Source organism: Peromyscus eremicus, chromosome 19 (genome assembly GCF_949786415.1).
Source record: "Peromyscus eremicus chromosome 19, PerEre_H2_v1, whole genome shotgun sequence".
NCBI lineage: Eukaryota > Metazoa > Chordata > Mammalia > Rodentia > Cricetidae > Peromyscus > Peromyscus eremicus.
In genome coordinates, this window is record NC_081435.1 from 28,622,538 (window position 1) to 28,646,823 (window position 24,286).

General features: G+C 38.4%; 1 protein-coding gene and 1 long non-coding RNA gene across 3 annotated transcripts in view; one reads left to right on the top strand and one right to left on the bottom strand.

Annotated features, from left to right (window-relative positions):
- The window catches only part of Nr3c1 (nuclear receptor subfamily 3 group C member 1), a 101,334-nt gene that overhangs the window by 32,597 nt on the left and 44,451 nt on the right, over positions 1–24,286 (bottom strand). The gene's annotated exons all lie outside the window — the stretch shown is intronic.
- LOC131896003 (uncharacterized) overlaps positions 13,202–24,286 on the top strand; it is a 31,606-nt gene continuing 20,521 nt past the window's right edge. For both annotated transcript variants that reach the window (XR_009375342.1, XR_009375341.1), the window contains exons 1-2: positions 13,202–13,389; positions 14,628–14,707. This is a non-coding gene — a long non-coding RNA (uncharacterized LOC131896003). The remainder of the gene's footprint in view (positions 13,390–14,627; positions 14,708–24,286) is intronic.

Sequence of the window (24,286 nt, forward strand, 5' to 3'; positions counted from 1 at the left end):
AATTTAAGTGAATTTAATCTATAATTTTTCAATGTAGTGCAAGATATCCACCTCAGAAAACAAGTATTAACTACCATGGGAAAATCTTGGAAATACAGCTGCCTCACTGGTTTAATTTTTAACAACTACTAATGGAATAGGTGTATTCTCATCAGCTTGTCAGATTTGTTCAAATGCCACAAGGCAGTAGTTCTCAACAGGGGACAATTTTTGTTCCTAGGGGATATCTGGCAATGTCTGCAGACATTTTTATTTCTCACAAATGGGGGAAAGCTACTTTTGTAAGAGATAAAGGTCCAAGATGTGATAAATACCTTCCAGTGTACAAGATAGCTCCCAATAACAGAATTACCTAGCTTCAGATGTCAGCAATGCTGAGGTCGAGGAAGCTTTGCCAAAAGCTTGAGCACATAAATTGGTACGGGTAAATAAATTAAAAAAAAATCTAACAGGAACCAGAAACATTAAAGCGTGTGGTGCTCATTCTCAATGAATGAAATCTAGAACACAATTCTTAGAAGCATCAGAATATCTTGGGAGAGGGAAGAGAAAGATTGTAACAGCCAGAGGACACGGCATCTACTGTGAGGTAGTGTCTTCCATATGGACAGGAGAGCTGTACCCATGAAATCTCAAGGATATGGTTTCCTAAATAAGACCTGAATAATGACAATACCAGTTGACATGCCAACGTGGAAGGAGGGTATCTCACAGGGTTCCACCCCTAGAGACAATCAGTCTTCCTCAGTGATGTGCCCTCTAATTAGCTAACACCAAGTAGTCAGCCCTAAAAAGTATACATTTGAGCGACAGTAATGTACTCAGGTTATATTTTACACACACACACACACACACACACACACACACACACACACACACTCACCCATGCACACACACACCAACAATAACTGAAGAAAAAAAGACCATGAATTTGAGAGGGCAGAGGGCTGACATGGTGGAGTGGAGGGAGGACAGAAATATTATAAACACAGTAGTCATATATGAAATTCTCAAAACAGTAGTAAAAATTTTTTTTTAAAGGAATGATTGCTTTATTGAGGTAGCCACTGTAGTCTTTTAGTCCAGACAAGTCCAAAGAAAGGTTCAAAATGGAGTTGAAGCAAGAGAATACACAGGCCTGGTTATCAACGATAGAATTAGCTTGGGTCAGTAATTTAATTTTTCCCTCTAGGGCTAGCAGTAAAAGGTGGATTTTACACATTAAAGTCACCTGTACTTTCCTTATCTTTGTTCACTAGGAAAAATGTAAATACTCAGCTGCACACACCAGGTGACTGTATTTTCTGTCTCTGTTTATCTTTGCTTTACCTAAAAGATTACTGATTTGTTTAATAAAATGCTATGTAATAGCTTTCCAACCAAATGTAAAAGTACTCTAAGGGAAGATTTTCACCACATTTCTGTTCTATGGTTTCAGTAGGATACATTTTATCTTATTTAGCAAGGCAAGAAAGACTGGTTCTTTATTCTCTGCTTTGCGTTTATGGAGAGAGGTTTCAATTTTAGGTGTACATAAACTTTCTCTAAGGTTTTGATAAGGTAGGAGGAAAAAAACATGTTTCTTTTGAAAATACTTAATTTCTCACTTGCTGCATGGATCAGAAAGTTATTTGGTGAAGATTCTGAAAACCAAATGATTTGTATCCATGATTAAAGGTGGGATGAGATCCAATTTTCTCCCCTAATCTTTCAGTTTAAGCTAAGAAGTTACAGGTTAATGTGGAATGAAATCATCTGTGATATATTACGTTCATTTATCAAATGAGCTGTTTGGATGTTGTCCATTTTTATGTAAACTATGAAATAAAGATCCTATCTCCACACTGGTCATCACTTATACCCACTCCTGCATGTTAGAAGCTACAGTAACCAACCTAGGGACAGTAATAGCCCCAAGGATTTTCAGTGAGGAGGGGCAAAAGTGGAGAGTTCCTCTCTGACTTTGGACACACCAAGGCCTTGTCATGGCAGTTCTCTGGGTTTAATCTGCTTGACCATAAAAATCAAAGTCTTTAGCTAATATACACCAAATATGCAGGACACATTTTCCAAGTGGTTTTGAGTAGTAAAGGATACACTTTGATCTGTAAATGACTTTTGGGATCCTGTATATTTATTTGAGAATAAATGGTCACCCAAACTCTACTTCACAGAAAAACAATGTATTTTTGTCCTTAGCCATTATGCTAAGTAATTTAGCTATTAACAACTGTGTCATCATTCATAGAGGAGAAAATATTACAAATTTTGTAAACTCCACACACCCCCTTTCACAGGCTGTGTTCTCAGTTCTGTTAGCTTAGTTTGCATTACGAAACTTGAGTTTTGAGGAGCAATGATGTTTTAAATAGTACATCAAGATGAAGATTGGTTAAGGACAGTTTTGGTAAGGAGGAAGATTGGTAAGGAAAGTTTTCATTACATGGTTATTTCTAGAATGAAGATTTCTTTCTCTTTGATCTTTCTTTACTATTCGGAACACACGGAATAATAAATGGTTTACTAGGACCTGAACTGTCAATGGTTTCATACAGAATTTTGAGCATGACATCTTCAGAGAAGGCAAGAATATGATGGAGACAATGATAAGTTATTGCTGCCTTCAAACATATACCCTCATATCTTTGAAGTGTTTGGATTTCTACTTGAAATAGGGTGGGAACTTGGTTTCACCATTTTTAATCTGTAAAATAATTTCAAACAGCCAACAGTGTACATGTCTGAAATCATACCAATAATATAATCTTGCAACCAACACTTAGTAGCCAAGGCTGCCTATGAACTTGCAATCCTGCCCCCACTTCCTCCTGAGAGATGAGAATACAGGTGTATACCATCACATTCAGCTTTCTTATCTGATTCTTAGAGATCTGAATTCACTTACTATGCTTAGTAGCACACACAGAAATAAAGAGATTTTTGCCAATTTTAGCCATTTCTCATATCCTACCTATTATTTTGTCATTGTTGTCTTGGATACAGTCTCATAGCCTAGGCTCTATTTTTTATTCTTATATACTATGCCAATTTTCTCTTTCCTGTCCTCTCTATGGTCACCTTAAATATATGCTTTTACCATTGCAGTGATTTGTCCTAAGTTGTCTTATTCTTAGCCTCTTCTCTTTCCATTCCAACCAATCTCTATGCTGCCAAAACATCCATTCCTGTCCTAATTAAAAGTCTAGGGGCTTCTCCAATGTGTACAGTACAAGCACAATATGGCTCACAGTCTGGCCTCTTTCTTTTTTCCAATCGTATGTCTTTCTACAAACACAAACCATTTGGTGTGTCATTTCAGAGAACCTGTGTTGTATAAATATTTACAAAGTGCCTAGTGCATACCAACTTTTTCCTGGGAGTCTTTGCTGAGTCCTGTTCCCCTATCCTGAAGCATCTACTGTGGCATTTCTGAACTACAAGATTTTGGGACTCAAACATTGCCATTAAGATTTTACAGAGGTGGCCTTGGTACTTTGTGATGTGTATGTGTATGCTCTTCCTACTAGTAATTCTTTTGAAGAGATACAGAACCCATGTCTTGAGCCTCTTCATACAATGAGCCTCTTGTACCTGGTTCTAATAAAGATGTGAAGTATAAATATGCTAAATAAAATACCCTATCTTATCTGGGGAAGAATTTGAAGCATGTTTATATAATTATACCCAATAAAGGTGTAACCCTGCAGCTAAGTACTCCACAGTATTCTTTATGAAAGGGACTGAGTAGAACAGCATACATAATCTTATGATATGGACACTGTTGTCAACATTACACATTTAGATACATTGAAGTAATTAGGAAAGTCCGATCATGCCTTCCTGCTCCCCTACACACTTGTATGGTCTTTCCTACACTAAATTAACGTTGTGAACCAGTATTCTACTTCCACTATGATGAGGTGACGAAACTGTGATCTTGAGATTGAGGAGCAATGCCTTCTACTTCATGTCTCACTAACACAGAGTAAAAGCAGGAATTTCCCTGTGTTCACTTCTAATCCTAATTTGGTTTTTTAAAGGCAAAGAGTTGTTTTATAACTGTTAAATTTTCAAATATTCTCCAAACGAATGCCTATCCAGTTAGCTCCTAAAATTTCCAGAGGTATTTCTAAGAACAAAAGGAATGGAATAGTATGTCTATATTTAGCACAAAAGAAAGAAAGAATCCCTCAGAACAAGCTTCGACTTCATTTAAGACCATATTCATTCTATCCCATCAAAGGCTAAAGCTTAATTCTCACGTTAGTGTGAGGTGCTAGTTTCTGGGATGACAATCTACTAACAAATGAGTCTCTTTTGATCCTCCCCTTAGTCCCTCAATATTCACAGTAGTGACTGTGATAATATACATATCTGATAACTAGGGAGAGACACATTTATTAGAATTCCCACTAGTAGATCAAGAAATACACAGGTAGTCTTTTGAATGGATGAAAAAGCCACTTAAAGGCTGAAAGGATTTTCAGTCAAACCTCAACACAATTCTGCAGTCACAGCAATAACCATATTGCAAATTACAGATTTTAATTCCATATGCCAAGATTCCTAATTAGGAACTTACATACACAGTACTAAATTTAATTACAGACTGAGAATGAAGAAATTAAGCTATTTGTTTACCAAGTTGAATCATAAAATACCACCTGGACTTGAATCCAGCTATGCCTGATAGTCGCTTAATAAGGATTCGGGAGATAGTAGCCTTTAAAGTTGGTAAATTTTTTAAAATGATGTGGGCACCAAGAAGATACTACTGAGGTAAATATAAAAATTCAGTTCTACTGACCTACTCTGGTGATGGGATGGCCAAACACCCTAATTGTCGTGCTAGAATCCTCATCCAACTACTGAGGGATCTGGATGCAGAGATCCATGACTAGGCCCCAGGTGGATCTCTGGGAGTCCAATTAGCGAGAATGAGGAGGGTTTATATGAGTGAGAATTGTTGAGACCAAGGTTGGATAAAGCACAGAGACAAATAGCCAAACGAACGGAAACACATGAAATATGAACCAATGGCTGAGGGGTCACCAACTAGATCAGGCCCTCAGAGTGGGTGAGACAGTTGATTGGCCTGATCTGTTTGGGAGGCATCCAGGCAGTGGCACCGGGTCCTGTGCTCATTGCATGAGTCGGCTGTTTGAAACCTGGGGCCTATGCAGGGTCCCTTGGCTCGGCCTGGGAGGAGGGGACTGGACCTACCTGGACTGAGTCCACCAGGTTGATCTCAGTCTGTGGGGAAGGCTTTGCCCTGGAGGAGATTGGAATGGGGGGCGGGCTGGGGGGAAGGTGAGGGGGGCGGGAGGGAGGAGAACAAGGGAATCTGTGGCTGATATGTAGAACTGAATTGTATTGCAAAATAAAAATTTAAAAAAAAAATTCAGTTCTAATTCATCCTCTCCTGTCTGTGAATAGAGTACAAATTATTTATAAAAGTACATTTGGAACTTACAGGTCCGCAAATATCTAGGGTGTTTACATTTTCCTAAGATCCTTATTGTGTTGAATTACTGTAATCATGGTGAGCACTATCAACGATCCAGAAGCAGAGACATGTCTTATGCACTCAGCACCATGCTTGCTCTCTGAGGAACTCTGAAGTACGCTGTACATTGGACTCATGTATTGGGCCGTGGAGTTTTTCGGAATACATCTTTAAATAAACTAAACTACTCCGCTAAGGTATCAAGTTGGATATGAGCAGTTACAGGGAAGTCATTTCTAAGCTAGAACAGAAATACTAAATAGTTAATTGAAGTAAAATGAAGTCAGTATTACACAGCCTGAGCTGGAGGGGAATGGCTAATCACACTGTCAGATCTGTGAGTGGGAAACACACCTACTATCAGAAAAACAATAGGGGTATGTTAATTTGTTAACTGATGTTGAACAGACTGACAAAACCAAAAATGCTGATGCTTCAGTTTAAAGGTCATTAAAGTACCAGAATTTATATATCCGACTCAACTGTAAGGTAAGAGGTACCATTTATTTAGAAGTTTTCTGCTAGGTACTTGATACACAGATTCTGTGATCCTCGTGAGCAACCCCAGAGACAGTGTCACTGTTGACATGTAAAAGTGTGGAAACTAAGACAGAGGGGTGTTTTTAAAGAACACCAGTCCCAGGGCGCACTCCATGTAATACACCAGTAGGAGGGAATATCTGAATCTGAACTCAAGATTTGAGGTTGACTGCCGTTTCACTTTTAGCACATATCAAAAACAACTGTTGGGCTAACTACAGCAGAGAACATAGAATATTGAATCCACTTTTAGGTGACTATGGTAGAGTAATGTAGAAGATGTATAATATGGTAGTAACTGCAGGACGGAGGTCTCCTATTCTACAAAACTGTACTGAAGTCCTCTTGGTAAGTTATGTAAATGTCAAATTATATAGAGGAAAATAGTGCAGCATGCACATGCTGCATGTTTATATATACTCTGATTTATATACTCCACCACATATATATTCTCAATAATTCAGAAGATAAGCAATATAAGCTATCATGGTTTACGTCTATAAATTTTGCAATCAAAAACAATTTTTTTTATTTCAAAGTCCAAAAAAGTTTAGATTACTATAGTTCAAATTAGAATATTCCTGTGACAGTAACTTGCGTTTCTTCTAAATCTGAATTCACTAACATTAGAAACAACATGGGACTGGAAAAAAAATTAAAAATAGGTGTGATTTTTGTTGGAGCGTTTTTCTGAATGTAAAGCTCCATGGGCACAGATGATGCTTCTTGAGAAGGCATTGTGCCTGGTCATGCAATGGCTATGTGCTGTCTGCAGCTTTGAAAGTGGTAAGCATTTATAATCAAAGAACAGTAATTTTGCTGGCTTTTAACTACCCCCCCCCCCGAAACTATTCTGAATATTTAAGAGTAAACCCAGGGGCTGGAAGGTTGGCTCAAGGATTAAGACCACTAGGTGCTTTCCCAGAGGACCCAGGTTCAGTTCCTTGCACACACATGGTGGCTCACAACCATCGCTAACTCTGGTTCCAGGGGTTCTGACCCTCTCATGACCTCCATGGGCACTAGGTATGCACATGGTACACATACATACATGCAGTCAAAACACCCATATACAAATTAATTCTTTGGAAAAAGCAACTGAAAGCTCGGCTGTGGTGGCACACGCCTTTAATCGCAGCACTTGGGAGGCAGAGCCAGGTGGATCTCTGGGAGTTTGAGGCCAGCCTGGGCTACAGAGTGAGTTCCAGGAAAGGCACCAAAGCTACACAGAGAAACCCTGTCTCGACAAACCAAGAAGAAAAAAAAAAAAAAAAAAAAAAGAAGAAGCAAATGAAATACTATATTGTCTGAAACAAACTTTTAAAGCTCAAAGTTTCTATCTTCATAGAAGTATTAAAAATATTTTTTAACTAAATCCTGTCCTGAAAAGTGTCATCAGAATGCCTTCTTATGTGAGTGGTTGGTTCTGTGCACAGGAAACAAAGCTACTGAACACTACACTGTTAATAGGACATTTTTGTCAACAGCAGCTCCCAAACCTGAGACTATACTGAAAGTATAGTTCACTATTTAAAAACAGCCAAAGCAGTGTTTAAAACTGAAGCTTAAAAAAAAAATCACTTAAAGTCACAATTTGAAATTATAAGTAATATGCTTTAATAGCAACGAATATTTCACTATTTAGAGATTTGTGTTATAGCAAGCAGATGAAATGGCATGCTGGTTGCACTTTGAGAAATAATGTTTAAAACCCCTTGTGGACTATGGAAAAACTCCCTGCCATTAATGAAACAGTAAGGAGGAAGGCTATTAGGAATTCATTTCCACGACTTAAGTAAAACATGGCTCTTTGAAGAAATGAGTTCCTGAATTTAAAACAATATATGTAGAATTTGGCTACTATTTAGTTTAAATGAGCTTACTGGGAAATGTTATCATGTTTACTGTTATCATGTTTACTATTTTCTACAGAGAAAACATTCTCGAATTTATCAAATAACTCGGCGAACTTTGGTATTACAGCTCTTCTGTTCTGGGGCAGAATGAGCTATGTGTGTAGCTGTTTCTTTGCAGTTGTACATAAACTATTTTCACATTAAAATGAGTTAATGTATAAAGTCCTGCAGTAGGCCATAATAAAGTAAAAAAGCACTGCAGAAGTTGTCCTGGCAGGGGAGGGGAGAGGAGAGAAGGAACCAAAAGACAATGACTGTTGCAAAAATTTTATTCATGGTTTAAAACAGAATACAAAACCACTTGCTATAAAAACCTGGATCACAGAATTGGTGTATGGAGGACAAGTCATTGATTTAGCACTTACATCTTTGACAACTGCACACCAAACATTTTACTGTTGGTAAATGATTCTCTAATATCTTTAATATTGAAAACTGACAACCGTTTATAACATGAAAACATTACCAGGTGAACTGTAAACTGTTAGATGGACATTATTGCAGGAGTTTGGCTGTACTGAGACTATTATTTAGTCTAAGTATTTATTACCTTGTTTACTTTGAACTTTCCCAAGACTTTCTGTAAGAATCAAAGACTAAACTAGACTTGATGGTATATAACTGTAACACCAGTACTTGAGAGGCTAAGATGGGGGACTGCCATGATTTGAGGCTAATGTTGGCTACAGAATCAGAGTGTATCATAACATTTGAACCTTTAGAATTAAGAGTACAGAGAGTAATGGAAAGAAAGTATTTTAAAATTACAATGGAGTGTTTAGGGAAGGTTCCTGATAAACATTAGGAAGGAATCTGTCCACTCGTCTTCTATGAACAGGGAAGAGGGTAGGAATATTCCCTGAGGACCATCCTTATTTGAGTGTTGGTTTTCCTCAGAGTGCTCAAGAATGTGACCAATGCAAGGAAAAGTTTCCGTAATTACTGAAATGGACACAACTCTAAAGCCAAAAATAATGAGCAATGGTAACTTAGGGGAATTCAACAGGAGAGGAAAAAATGGGCTCACATCTTGCCACTGCAGTGCGAAGTTGAAATCAGCAGGGAAACTGTATTTCTGGGTTACAGGATCACATTTTGAATAGTAGATAATTTAATTTTCTTCTTGGTAGCAACAAGAAATAGTATCATATCCCATAGAATGATACATGCCAAAGCAATTGCATTTTTTTTCAGCCAGGTAGGAAGAAAAAAATGGAATGAACTCTACATAACTACCATCCTCTTCCAGAAAGCCTAAAATGTTTTCCTTATTTCTTTATATTCAATCCACAATCTATGCCTATATTCAATCCACAATCTATGCCAAGAATATTGTTTCAAATCCATTTAGAAACATACATTGAGAAATAATGAAATAATCTACTAAATTAAGTTGGATTAGATAATAGTTAGAACATTTAGAAAATAAAGACACCTCCATTCATCTGTCAGAGAAACCTAACTATCAAAATCAAAAGACTGATCAAGAGTTTGGTTAGAACATTTGTAGCTTTCTTTTTTATAGAAATAGTAGGCTAGGTTACAGGTGTCTAACTCTTATGTGAAAATCCGAATGTTGAATAAAATACATCTATTTATCCTTAAAAGTACTTGTGAGCAGACAATGAATTAAGCTATGTCTAAGAGAAAGAAAGCACTCCAAACACACAGAAATACTTTTAGGCTTAGTCAAATATGAGTTTCAAATTAAAGAACTGAAAACTCACTTGAAAAATGGACACTCTCTCTCCTACCCCAAATAAACAACATAACACACTTTGCGAACCAGGAACTCTAAATAGCTAGTAAACAAGTGAAAAAAGTTATTCAGCTTCATTAGTAATTATGAAGTTTCAAATTTAAGCCACAATGGAAGTCCATAACATGCCTCGCACCCTGGGAGAAATGAAACATTTGACAATAAGAAGGGATGAAGTTTAAGGGGTACAGTTAGTTTGGAAGACAGTTTGGCATTATCTTGTCAAGTCTGGTGATCCAGCAACCCCAACAGTGGACAAGTAGCCACAAAAAAATTGTATACAACAAACCATGTAAAGATGTTGGCAGTTGCATTTTTCACTGTAAACTCAAACTGGAAACTAATCAAATGCTCACAACTATGGAATAGATGTCCTGCCTCTGAGGATATAGTTCTCTCATATGAACAAACCACAACAATCTTCAGTGTTGAGGCAAAGAAACAATACAAAATGACATTGTATTCCTAAGAATTCACACACAACTCTTCTATTTATATGAAATCTCCAAACAAAGGTTTAAGTATAACATATAGAGTAGCTAAAAAGCAAGAATAAAAAATAAGTATGCTATTTGTTAGGGTGGTGGTTATTTGTTGTAGAATATTATTTTAAGATGTGTTAAATTTGTTTAACCTGTAGAACATTTGTTTAATGATGCAAAGGTGTGTTGTATTCTTTTATGTTGTATTTGTTTAACTTTGTGAAGCTGTGTTACTGTGCCTGTCTAAAACACCTGATTGGTCTAATAAAGAGCTGAATGGCCAATAGCAAGGCAGGAGAAAGGATAGGCAAGGCTGGCAGGCAGAGAGAATAAATAGGAGGAAAAAGAAAGAAGCAAAAAAGAGATCAAGGAGAAAGGGAACAAGGAGAGGACACTAGAGGCCAGCCACCTAGCCACATAGCCAGCCACAGTGTAAGAGTGAAAGTAAGATATACAGAAGTAAGAAAAAGTAGAAGCCCAGAGGCAAAAGGTAGATGGGATAATTTAAGCTAAGAAAAGCTGGCAAGAAACAAGCCAAGCTAAGGCCAAGCATTCATAAGAAAGAATAAGCCTCCATGTGTGATTTATTTGGGAGGTGGGTGGCGGGCCCACAAAAAAGGAGTAAAGAGTCAAAAGAGTAAAAAACAAACAACAGTTATTTCCATGATTATAATCTTGTAGAGTCACTCTGGAACCCTCCAGGGTGTTGCTAGGATTTGTTTTCGTTTCTTACCCTGGCTAGGAATTACAAGACTGCAAGCTTCCTAACTATTCTTATATATAAATATGTTTGATTCATAGAATTTTAGTAGTAGTAGTTTGTTTTGTTTGGGGGTATTTATTTATCTGAGACCAGGCTTCACTGTGTTGCCCTAGTTGGCCTGGAACTCTCAGAGATTTGCCTGCCTCCCAAGTACTCAGATTTCTTACCATCATGCTGGAATCCACTGAACTTTTACAATTCCAAATAAATAAGTAGGAAATCCCTAACTCCTCTATCCTAGTTTTGATGACTTCCTTCCTTTTACGTTTTAGTCATTTTTTGTATTTTCTTTCTTGAGTTCCTAGACTGGTCTTACTTTCCTATATTCTTTCCCATTTTCTATGTCTTTTATTTCTGGGTCATCTTATTTTTCTGTTTCTCTTGTTCTATTGACTTTTCATCTGTCACTGTCTTAGTCTCCAAGGTCTCAGTTGCAGTCTCAGCAGGTTTCTTTAAAAAGCACCACACTGTTATTTGATGAATGCTATTCTTATGTCTGAACATAAAAATGATAGTTTGAGGGAAGTTTCCTTTCCCTGCATGCTTTCTATTTTCTCCCAGAGGGGTTTTTCTTTCTGTTTGATCTCTGTAGCAAACCCGGAAGCTCTCCTTTGTTACCTCACCCACCCCCAGCCCTGTGCAGGCAGGAAAATTCAAGGGCTTTCTCTATGAAGATACAAACAGCAACAGTGGACAAAGACAAAGATTCTCCACAGTTGAAGGTGGGGACCCTAACATTGGAAGTTCACATTCTACTCCTTGCTGAATGCAGAAGCTTGGTATGTATTAAGCAAGTTACAGCTCCAAAGGAAGAGGAGCAAGGGGATAATGCAGTGTTAAAGGAAGCAGACTAACTTAATGTCAACTTCCCTTTACATAAGACTTAGCTGAATCTGTCAACTCAATAATTAGAAATGTTCTTTAATTTATGACATTTTCCTTTGACTACTTTTAAAAACATGAATGCCAATAATAATATAAAAATAAATATTCACCACTAGTCTTTTAAGAGACATCTGTATACAAGGATCATAAACACCCCAAGTCTCATCTCTTTCAAATACAAGAAGGTAAGTCTTCAATTTGCAAACTGTTCTAACAGAATATGTATCCTGTACTGTATATTTATAACCAGAGTTGAAATTACAATGACATTATTCAATATTAACTTGTTATTAAATATTCTTAAGTAGTATTCAAAAAGAATTGTTAGGAAAGGCAAAAACTATTTCAAACAAGTTACTGTAGAATATAGAATTATATAATTTACAGTGAATAATATGTGCAAATGTCCTCAATGTTTAAAGTCAACTGAATGTTAGTGCTATGGGCTTAACTTCAGTAGAAGTTCATAGTAAACAAAATGGAGAAGAGGGTAAAATATATTTTATCACACTTTATTCTGGCACACATCCAGCTGATGTTTGTCTAAGATGATGCAATGGTTGAGTCATAAGTGGCTCACTGACACCATGTTCAAAAGTACAGCCACAGTCCAAACAGTAGGAATAACAGAAATATCTGGTAGGTAGAACTATATTATGCTTTAAGAGTTTTTAATGACTTTCCTTTTAGTGATTTCACTTGACCTGTTAATGAATTGATGCTAACTCTCACCATGTGTGGGGGCTGGCAGGGCATACATGCTCTATATCAATGATCTCATTATTTTATCTTGACATATGCTAACTCTCACCTTGTGTGGGGGCTGGCAGGGCATACATGCTCTGTATCAATGATCTCATTATTTTATCTTGACATCATCTCTGAGAATGATTGTTTTAATATCTCCATTTTGAGGATAAAGACAAGACTAGTAAACAAGTTCCAGGAGTCAAGGTCACCAACTTGGTATCTTCCTGGCAACAAGAAGCTATTTTCAAACTTACAGTCCAGGAGTTTATTGCCTTCTATTGGTGTTCTGCATGTTGATGCCATACAGATACAAAGGTTACCATGGACATATATTGATAGTCACCTTTGAAGAGAAGTTGGACATCTCAAGTAAAGGTTTTATGGCAGTAAACTACCAAAACATTAACAACAAGAAGATCCCTCGGGCTGGAGAGATGGCTCAGCGGTTAAGAGCACTGGCTGTTCTTCCAGAAGTCCTGAGTTCAATTCCCAGCAACAACATGGTAGCTCACAACCATCTGTAATGAGATCTGGTGCCCTGTTCTGTCCTACAAGAATACATGCAGACATTACACTATATATATAATAATTTTTTTTTTTTTAAAAAAGATCCCTCAAGCTGTTTGAGGACTGAATCAGAAAGTCCTGAGCAAAGGAACAAAGGAAATAAGGTTCTGTATCAGAAGTCAGGAAACATGCTGTGTGCTTCGGACCATGCGTGCAACTAGTAAGACATGAGTTTGGCTTTATGAAGCATCTGTAGTTCACTGTGGAAGATGTAAGGAAATGTAAGTTATATATATTAGGAAAGGTAAGAGGGGGCCTTAACAACCAGACACTAGCACAGTCTATAAACCGAGCAAATTAAAGTTTCCCAAATTTAAATTTGGGACATTCTCTGGGTTAAGAGAGGATAAAATACAACTGTCAGATCCCAGTTGTGGTCAAAGTAATTTTTTTAAAAAAATTTTTGGTTACATAGTCTCTCTACATAGATCAGGCTGGCCTCAAACTCACAAGAAATCTTCCTGCATCTGCGTCTCAAGTGCTGGGATTAAGGCAGGCACTACCACACCAGGCTAAGATGAAATAGTCTTAAAATATGTCAAAATCAAAAAAATGAAAAGAAAAATCTCCAACATTTACAGGAAAACCGTTGTGAAAACGAGAAACGTTGTAGTCACTCTGTAGTATAAGGAGTGACATTTTCTTCATGAGTAGAAAGCATTTAGACTCTGATAATCAAGTAAGATTGTTTGCTAGGGACATGTTACCTGGTTGTGGGAAACTGACTTCTGGCATTTCTAAAGCAGTGTTAAGAGGGTGGCTTGCATATGGTTGGTCTCCATGAGTTCCAATAGAGGCTGTGATTAACTTTGCAGAGGCCTTTCTAGGGAGACTAAAGTTCTTTATGATGAGCAGTTTCCTCCCTCAAATGTGACATTACCTAAAATGCAGAAACTTACATGTTCAAAGACATGTAAAAATATTCTGTAGTAATTACGGTTTATTTGAATTGTTTTACCAAGGTAAAAAGTAGGAAGTTCAAAATCTTCCCATGTAACAAAAGGGATGTAATTTGTATTATCTTTCAAGTTGTAGGCTTTAAGATATTTTTATATAAATTTTTATTGATATGCATTAACAGCACAAAATAATGGGTTTTATCATGACATTTGTCTTTCCAAGTCTGGTTTATTTTGCTTAGTATGATGATTTCTGCCCATTTCTATATAAGTAACACAATTTTATTTTTTAGTGGCTGCATAATACTCAAAGAAAAAATATATATAATATATTCATTATTATAATATATATATATAGACACACAACACACACATTCTTTATCTCTCCACTGATGGGTGACTAGGCTGATTGTGTGACTTGGCTATTTTGAGTTGTAACAAAATAAATATGAGTTTGTAGGCACCTTTGTTGTATTCTGACTTTGATTCCTGTTGATATGTACTGAATAGTGATATAGCTCAATCACACAGTAGTTCTGGTTCTTTTTGTTGTTGTAAAGAATCTCCATACTGATTTCTGCAATGTTTGACCTAATTGAGAAGCTTTGGATCTGAGAGGACTTAGAGGAAGGAGTGTGGGGTAAGTATGATCAAAATACATTGTATGAGAGTCTTGAAGAATTAGTAAAGTATCTTAAAAGAAATAAATATTACTGCAACTCAAAATCATCTCCACAATATAACAATATGTAAGGGGCACTCCACCTGGCCAGCATTTGTTTCAGAAACAGCATGTGTGCGTGTGTACACACAGATACACATGTACTGATGTTGGGCATCTTCCTCAGTCACTCCTCACCTTATTCTTTGAGACAGGCTCTCTCAATGGATTTGAAACTCACCAATTTGGCTAGATTACATGACCAGCAAGCAGCAGGGATCCCTGTATCGGCCTCTGCATCCCTGAGATTGTAGACACATCACCACACTTGCCTTTTTTCCCCATGGGTGCCAAAGAGGGACTCAGTCTTCATTATTGCAAGGCAAGAATTGAGGTATGTTCCTTGTTTTCTTTTATTTTTTAAGGCCCAATAGTTTCTTATTTTAAAGACTTAGAGTTTCTACTCTTGACTCAAGTGAGGACAGCCTACGTCTCTTGGCGATCTGTTCCAGGTGTTGACTTCTTTCATTCTCTTGGCTAATACCCCGCAGCCGCCTCCTCATTTTTTGTAGTGCATTGTTTCTTTAGAGCAATATGTCTGTGTTTGTGTTACAGGACACGTGGAGTAACAAAGACACTGATTCTTAGATGCTTTGGTCTTGGGATTCTTAACTTCTTTCTTAAGGGCTTTCTCACAGCATGCTGTTGGACATCACCTTCTTTAGAGAGGTTAGAAATGCTTTCAGATTCTGCTAGTTCTTTTGAGCCTACTGAGCCACAATAGTATTTGTCAGTTCAGGAATATCCTTCTTTCCTCCATGCCCCCCCCCCCTTTTCAACAACCACATCGAGAACACTCAGATTAGCATCTATGAACAGACTTGTGCTTCCTCTCTTCAGTTCTCCTTGGTCTGTAGTAAGGATACTCCTTATTCAACAGCAGGCACACTGTGCTCTGGGTCAAAATGCCTTGCTTCATGCTTGTTTGTTATTCCTGCTACTGATTCCGACCTCATGACCTTCCCACTCTTCACCCAGGACCTCAAGCATCTACTTATGTGTTTCTCATAGGAAGTATGAGGCTTGCATTCATCATCATTTTAATGGGTTTCTGACAGCCAGTGGCTGGGACGGAGCTATTCAGCTTCATCCTGTCACAGCCAATCCTAGGAGGCACCACAAAAAAGTACTTCTTTTCTTGATGGTACTCATCCTGACTAGGGTAATTTGCCTTTCCTTAATGTCTAAAGACACTGAACATTTTTTTTCCACAGATGTATTGGTCACTTGTACTGTTATAATTATTTTAAAATATTTGTTCCTGATGTTTAACTTTTTGAATTCTTCTGATGTTTTGGATTTTACTCTTTGGTGACTAGCTGGTGAAGACTTCCTTCCACGCTGTAGGCTGTCTCTTTATGTTGAAAACTGATCCCTTTCCTATTCTGCCTCCTGATTTCATGCAATGCAACAGCAGTTTTCTATCACTTTTTGGATGTGCTGGTTAGTTTTATATTAACTTGACACAATCTAGAGTCATTTGGGAACAGGGTACCTCAGTTGAGAAAATATCCCCACAAAACTGGCCTGTGGGCAAGCCTGTAGAGACATTGTCTTCACTGATGATTGATGTGGAAGGTCCCAGCTCATTGCAGGTAGTAATAAGCATCGGCACTTGGTTCTGGGTGAACAGGCTGAGCAGGCTATGGTGGGGGTGAGGGGAAGCAAGCCAGTAAGCAGGACTCCTCCATGGCTTCTGTTTCAGTTTCTGCCTTCAGATTCTTGCCCTGAGTTCCCTGGATGATAGACTACAAGTTCTGAGATAAAATAAACCTTTTCCTCCCCAAGCTGCTTCCGGTCATGGTGTCTCATCATATAATAGAAATCTTAACTAAAACATTAGACTATTACAGTCCTTTTCAAAAAGTCCTTGCCTGTGCATCTATCTTTCAATGTTTCCCTCTGTTTTCCTGTAGTATCAAACTTAAACTAGGTCTTTGATCCATTTTGAGTTTTGTACAGGGTAAGAAGTAAAAATCAAGTTTGAATCTTTTACATGTGAATATTCCATTTTCCTAATAACTTGTTAAAGAGTATTTTTCTTCAATGTATGTTTTGGCCCCCATGTGGATCAGATGACTATTGCTAGCTATGTTACTGTCAGTTTATTTCTGGGTCCTCTACTCTGGTTCTTTGGTCCACAGGTTTTATTTTCACACCACTGTCATGGTGGTTTTGTTACTTTGGCCCTGTATTATAATTTGAAGTAAGGTACTTTGTTGCCCCTTAGTATTGTCCCCTTTTCCTTTAAGATTACTTTGGTCCTAGTTGTGGGAATAATGTCATAGGGGTTTGATGGAGCTTAACTGCATAAAATCTATAGATGACTTTCAATAATACAATCATGTTATTTCATTCATTATTTCTTACATTTCTGATTGCATTTGGTGAATTAATTTGCTCAGCTGTCACAGCCCCTTTTGCTCCATGGTTAACATGAGTCTGGTCAGCAAAGCAGGAGGCCCTATAGAGTTAGGGCATCCTAAGGCAATGAAATGATGAGGTTGGAGCTGCATGTGGCTACCATCTTGAGCAAAAGAAGACAAGAGTAGGATACAAGGAACATACCTAAATTCAATAGAAGCAATAGATTGCCAACATCAAACTAGATGGAGAGAAACTCAAAGCAATTCCACAAAAATCAGGAATGAGACAAGGTTGTCCACTCTCTCCATACCTGTTCAATATAGAACTTGAAGTTTTAGCTACAGCAATAAGGAAACCAAGGGAATACAAATTGGAAAGGACGAAGTCAAAGTATCATTATCACAGATGATATGATAGTATATACATAAGCGACCCCAAAAACTCTACTAGGGAACTCTTACAGCTGATAAACACCTTTAGTCAAGTGGCTCGATACAAAAATACCCCCCACCCCCAAAACAGTATCCCTCCATTATACAAATGATAAACGGGCTGAGAAAGAAATTAGGGAAACAACACCCTTCACAATAGCCTCAAATAATATAAAATATCTTGGTGTAACTCTAACCAAGCAAGTCAAAGACCTGTATGACAAAAACTTCAAGTCTTTGAAGAAAGAAATTGCAGAAGATACCAGAAAATGGAAAGCTCTCCATGTTCATGGATTGGTAGGATTAACATAACAATAAAGGCCATCTTACCAAAAGCAATCTACATATTCAATGTAATCCCCATTAAAATCTCAACACAATTTTTTACAGAATTTGAAAGACTACTCAACTTCATATGGAAAACCAAAATAATCCAGAATAGCTAAAACAATCCTGTACAATGAAAGAATTTCCAGAGGTACGACCATCCCTAATTTCAAGCTCTACTACAGAACTGGTATTAGCATAAGAACAGGTGGATTAATGGAATCAAATTGAAGACCCAGACATAAATCTGCATACCTATGGACACCAGATTTTATACAAATGAACAAAAATTACATAATGGAAGAAGAAAGCATCTTCAGCAAATGGTGCTGGCATAACTGGATGTCAGCATATGTAAGTGCAAATAGATCCATATCTATCACCCTACACAATACTCAAGTTCAAGTGGATCAAAGACCTCAACATAAACTCAGATACACTGAACCTGACAGAAGAGAAAGGGGAGACTAGCCTTGAGGGCATTGGCACAGGAGACAACTTCCTGAATAGGACAACAACAGCAAAGGCACTAAGTTCAACACTTAATAAACTAAAAGGTTTCTATAAGGCAAAAGACACTATCAATAGGACAAAATGGTAGCCTACAGAATGGGAAACAATCTTCACAAACCCCACATCCTATCCAACAGAGGGCTGATTTCCAAAATATAAATCTCTTAAGAAACTAGATAACAAGCCAAATAATCCACTTTAAAAATAGGGTAGAGATAAATAGAGAATTCTCAACAGAAAAATCTCAAATGGCCGAAAATCACATAAAGAGATGTTCAACATCCTTAGCTATTAGGGAAATGTAAATTAAAATTATTCTGAGATTTTATCTTAACCCTGTCAGAATGGCTAAGATCAGAAACACAAAGACAGCTCATGCTGGAGAGGATGTGGAACAAGGGGAACACTCCTCCATTGCTGGTGGGAGTGCAAACTTGTACAACTACTTTGGAAGTCAGTGTGGCAGTTTCTCAGAAAACTGGGCATTAATCTATCACAAGACCCAGCTATACCACTCTTGAGCATTTACCCAAAGGATGCTCAATCATACCACAAGGACACTTGCTCAACTATGTTCATAAATGTACATAACAGCATTATTTTTAATAGCCAGAACGTGGAAACAACCTAGATGTCCCTCAACCGATGAATGAATAAAGAAAATGCGATACATTTACAAAAAGGGGTATTACTCAGCTGTTAAAAACAAGGACACCAGGAAATTTGAAGGCAAATGGATGGAACTAGAAAAATCATCCTGAGTGAGGTAACCCAAACCATAAGGACAAAGATGGTATGTACTCACTCATAAGTGGATATTATGCAACCCAGAAAGACTAGGTAGCAAGGAGGGTTTAGGGGGGGACACCTGGATCTCCCTGGGAAGGGGAAATAGAAGGAATTTCATGAGTGGACTGTGGGTGGGTGGGGATGGGAACATGAGTGATCAGGTTGGAGTGGGGGTGTTTATGAGGAGAGTACTGAAAGAGACTACTGAAAAGAGGGAAGGCATTTCAGGGTCAAGTAAAAACCTGGTGTAAGGGAATCTCCCAGGAATCTACAAGGACAACACCAGCTAAGACTCCTAGGAATAGGGTTATGTAGCCTGAACTGGCCACCTCCTATGACCAGGCAAGACTTTAAATAGAAACTGACCCAGCCACATAACCTTTGACCCACAGTCTGTCCTGCCTATGGGACGTGCTGGAGTAAGGGTGGCCCAGAGACTGAGGTAGAGGCCAACCAATGAACAGTCTAGCCTAAAACCCATGCCAGGACAGTAAGCCCACCCCTGACATAGCCTCAAGCACCAGGACCCACAGGCTGGATGACCCAGAGACCTAGGATAGAACCAAACATTACTGGAAGAAAAAAAGTCAATGGTGGAGATTGAGAAATCCTGCAAAAGTGGGGGAAAGGATTGTTGGAGCAAGAGGGGTCAAAGACACCACAAGAAAACTCACAGAATCAACCAATCTGGAATCATAGGGGCTCATAGAGACTGAACTGACAACCAGGGATCCTACATGCGACTGACCTAGGCCCTCTGCATATATGTGACAGTTGTATAGCTTGGACCTCTTGTGGAACTCTTTATCAGTGGGATCAAGGGCTGTCTCTAATCCTTTGCTGGCTTTTGGGACTCTATTCCCCATACTGGGTCACCTTGCCCAGCCTTAATACAAGGCTTGGTGCTTAATCTTACTGCAACTTGATATGCCATGTTTTGTTGACACTCATGGGAGACCTGTTCTTTCCTAAACAGAAAAGGAGGAGGAGTGGATTGGGGGGGGGCAGAGTTGGGGGGTGCTTGGAGAAGAGGAGGAAGGGAGGGGAAACTGATACCTGGGTGTAAAATAGATAGATAGATAGAGGATGGGGGTAAGCACTCTGCAGGGCTGCCTAGCAGAGGGCTCCCCTCTTTGCATTCTCACCTTGAAGATTTCAAAGAAAACTAGAAGCAGTGTCACGTCTCCTCTTCTATTTTAAACACATAAAATTTGCACCTGCAAACTCATACCTTTAACTAGTGATAATTACTTGAAGGGTATCACAGTGTCAAAGGGCTAATAATGTTCTTTACTTTTAAATGCCATTATACTAAGTGCATTTTCAATATCTATTAGAGGATACACAGTGACTCTTTGGGCAATTAATTTTATTATACAAACAAATAATAACCAACATAGTTGTTGGTTGTACATCTTTTGGTACTCAAGGAACAGCTTCAAAAAGCTGTTCTCTCAAATTACATTCCCATTTAGAAACTTAGGTTAAACTAACCTCAACGACTACAAATTGTTAATGTGAAAAGACATTAATAAATTCAGGCAGGGAGCAGTGTATATTTGATAGGGATAACATGCTGCTTGTATGATATCCCTAACATGCTGTTCACATGCAATCCCTCATACTGTTTTTTTTTTCCCTCTAAATTTCATTTTGTTTTGTTTGGTAGAGAGTCTTTCAGTTTGCTGTATAGCTCCACTGTCTGTCCTGTCTGCCTTTCTAGAAGAGCCTTCCTTTATGCACACAGCAAGGTGAGGCTTTTGAACTCTTGCCCATTGGAGACTGTCTATCTGAAACCCTACATCCTACCTTGGGTAACATGACCAGTATTCACTGTGTGGTCCTTTAGTGTTCATCTCAGTCTGGGCTTTCAAAGAGGTTCTTAACCATTCCAGGTAACAACTTTTTCTTTTAATGGTGTTTTTGAGATGGTCTCTAACTAGCCCAGGCAGGCCTTGAACTCTCAAAGTGTCTTCTGTTTCAGCCTCTTAAATCCTGAGATTACATGTGTGTAACATGGTGACTGGCTGCCAGGTTGTTTGTTGGCTTTTCCTCCCATCAGCTAACTTCTCGGCTAACACAGTTTGGAACTCTAATAAGATTTGAATATGACTTCTGATAAAAGTTTTGAAAATGCCCACTGACAGTATAAACTACAACACTCAATTATTAAAAAGCAGGATAAGGTTAAAGCCAGGCAATTGGTAAGTTTATTCAGTCCCAGCACTTGGGAGCTGAAGGCAGGAACATAAGGATTTCAAGTTCAACCTCACCTACGTAGTGAGTTTGAAGTTAGTCTGAGCTAAATGAGACCCTGTCTCAGAAAAACAAACAAAAAACCCCAACACATACCTACATACATATACACACATACACATACAGAACAGGTTCATAAACTGTGGCGATCCTACTTTTAGACACTGATATAATGATCAGTGAACATCCAAAATGCAGTGTCATCCAGGCTATATGCATATAAGCACAGAGTATTGAAAATTTTGACTTGACTGAAGAACACATTCCAAACAAAGAGATAAGAGACACACTGCTTTCCTGTTTTCAGGCTCTCATACTATAACTCTCATACTATAAATGTCTGTCTCATGTACTTAGTACCACATTTAGAATTTAATTACCGTGGATAATGAAAATCACCTACATGGCTAATATGATACAGTGTTAAACACTTACTTAAAAGATTGTATAGCTCTCAATCAATGCACATCTGTCAGCAAAGGACTACACAGTAGAAGGTTTTGGAGCCTTTTGCCATTCCCTCTTGTATTTTATAATCCTTAAAAAAAATCATTCTTAGTTCATGGCAATTGAAGGGCCAGATGGATCTGGGACTATAGTTTGCTAACTCCTGATGCAGAGTTAGTTGCATTACCATGAGGAATCACCACAGAACACTACATGAATATAAAGAAATTAAAGAGCTTAATAAAAGGTGTAGGTAGAATAAGTCCTACATTTGCAGGTAGACACATTAGAAATGTGTGACTGTAGAGAAATAAAAAAATATCTATGGTGATTACACAAAAAGATGAGAATATTAGTGAAATAAAAAGTTGTACTAGCTAGTTTTATGTCAACTTGGCACAGGTTATATCATTTGGGAAAAGGGATCTCAGTTAAGAAAATTCCCTCACCAGACTGGCCTGTGGGCAACTCTGGGGGGTATTTTCTTGATTGTTGATTGATGTGAGAGGTCCTAGTTCACTGTATAGTTGGGGCTACCTCTGGTGGTCCTAGGTTCTACAAGAAAGAAGGCTTGGCAAGCCATGAGGGCAAGCAATTGAGCAGCATGCCTCTAAGGCTTCTGCATCAACTCCTGACTCCAGGTTCCTGCCCTGTCCTGCCCTGACTTCTCTTGGTGATGGACTGGAAGTGTAAGATGAAATAAACTCTTTCCTTCTAAGTTGCTTTGATTAGAAACCTAATGAAGACTGGTATTTGACTTTGTTGCTATTTTTTTTAATTTGTGTATGCGTGATATATGTACGTGTGTGTGGAGGGCTAAGCAGGCCCATGCTTGTGTTGAGACTTAAGGAAGATGTCAGGTGTCCTATCTGCCTTATTCCCTTGAGACAGGGTCTCTCACTGAACGTGAGCTAGGCTGCTGGCCGCCAAACCCTAGTCATTCTCCTGCCTCTGCCTACCACAGCACTGGGGTGATGGGTGGGTTCATGCAGGACCACACCCAGCTGGGATTCAGACTCAGCTCCTCATGCTTGTGCAGCAAGCGGTCTTAGCACTGAGTCATCTCCCCAGCTCCTCCTTTGTGAGTTTTACATTAAACCTTATTCTTTAAAAGAAGGCAGTAAGTTTAACTCCAAAAGACAACTTTCCTGTACATCCTCCTATCTACCCACTCACATTTTCGTGTGTTCATCTATTTAACCAGCTCTTCATCTAATAAAGATTTTGTGAACATGTACTTTTTGTTATAATATTGATAGTGCAAATAATATACCAAACACTCTGACGGGGCTGTGGCTGTGGTTTACTGGTCAGAGTACTTGCCTTGCATGTAGAAGGTCCCAAGTTCCATCTCTACTACTGCAAACAAATAAGCAACACAAGCTTGGAGAGCACAATTTAAAATTGTGTTATAAGTACAGAAAAAGCTTTATGTATTAATAAGTATTTTCATTGGATGACAGAAAAGTGTCCCCATGCATTTCCTCCCTATGTATTCCACCCTTAGTGACATTTTATGCAAATTCCTAATTACTGTACAATCAGAGGTGTGAGAGAAAAAGCCTCCTATACTATTTTTTCTTTAGTTGAAATACCATGAGATAAATACGAGGCTAGGGAAATGCCTTGTGTTGTGATGGTACAGACAGGAGCATCAGGGATAGTCTTGCTTGAAGATGTGCTATTTAATTAGGTTTTGGAGAATGAAGAAGGGATGGTAAGTGAGTAAGTTAGAGGCAGAGTGAAGGCTAAGGATTATGGAAAGGCACTGCAGCAGGAAAGAAAGAATTCAAAAGCAGTTGAGAAACCATATCCAATATGCTAGGACAATGGCGACACAAACCTGTGGGAGTAACCAACCAATGTCTGATTTGACTGAAGGCCCACTCCATGAGATGGAACCCACACCTGACACTATTTGGAGGACCAAGAACCAGACTCCAGATAGCCCAGAGAGCTAGAGTAAAACCAATTTTAAAGAAGAGAAAAAATATATTCAATAAAAAGCTTATCAAATCTGTTCTGTTTTTTGGAGGTGTCTCCCCTTCCTTTGATTTCTTTTTCTTTTCATAAAGAGAGTTACTTGGGAAGAAGAAACCTCAATTGAGACACTGCCTCCATCAGATTGCTTGTAGGATTTGATGTGGAAGAGCCCAGCACACTATGGGTGGTACCACCCGAGCAGATAGATGGTCTTGGGGTATACAAGAAAGCAAATTGAGCAGGCCAGGGGGAGCAAGCCAAGAAGCAGCACTTCCTCATGGCTTCTGCCACAGTTCCTGCCATGACTTCTCTTCATGATGGACTACAACCTTAAGAGAAATAAACCTTTCCTCCGCAACTTGCCTTTGATCATGGTCTTTATCTT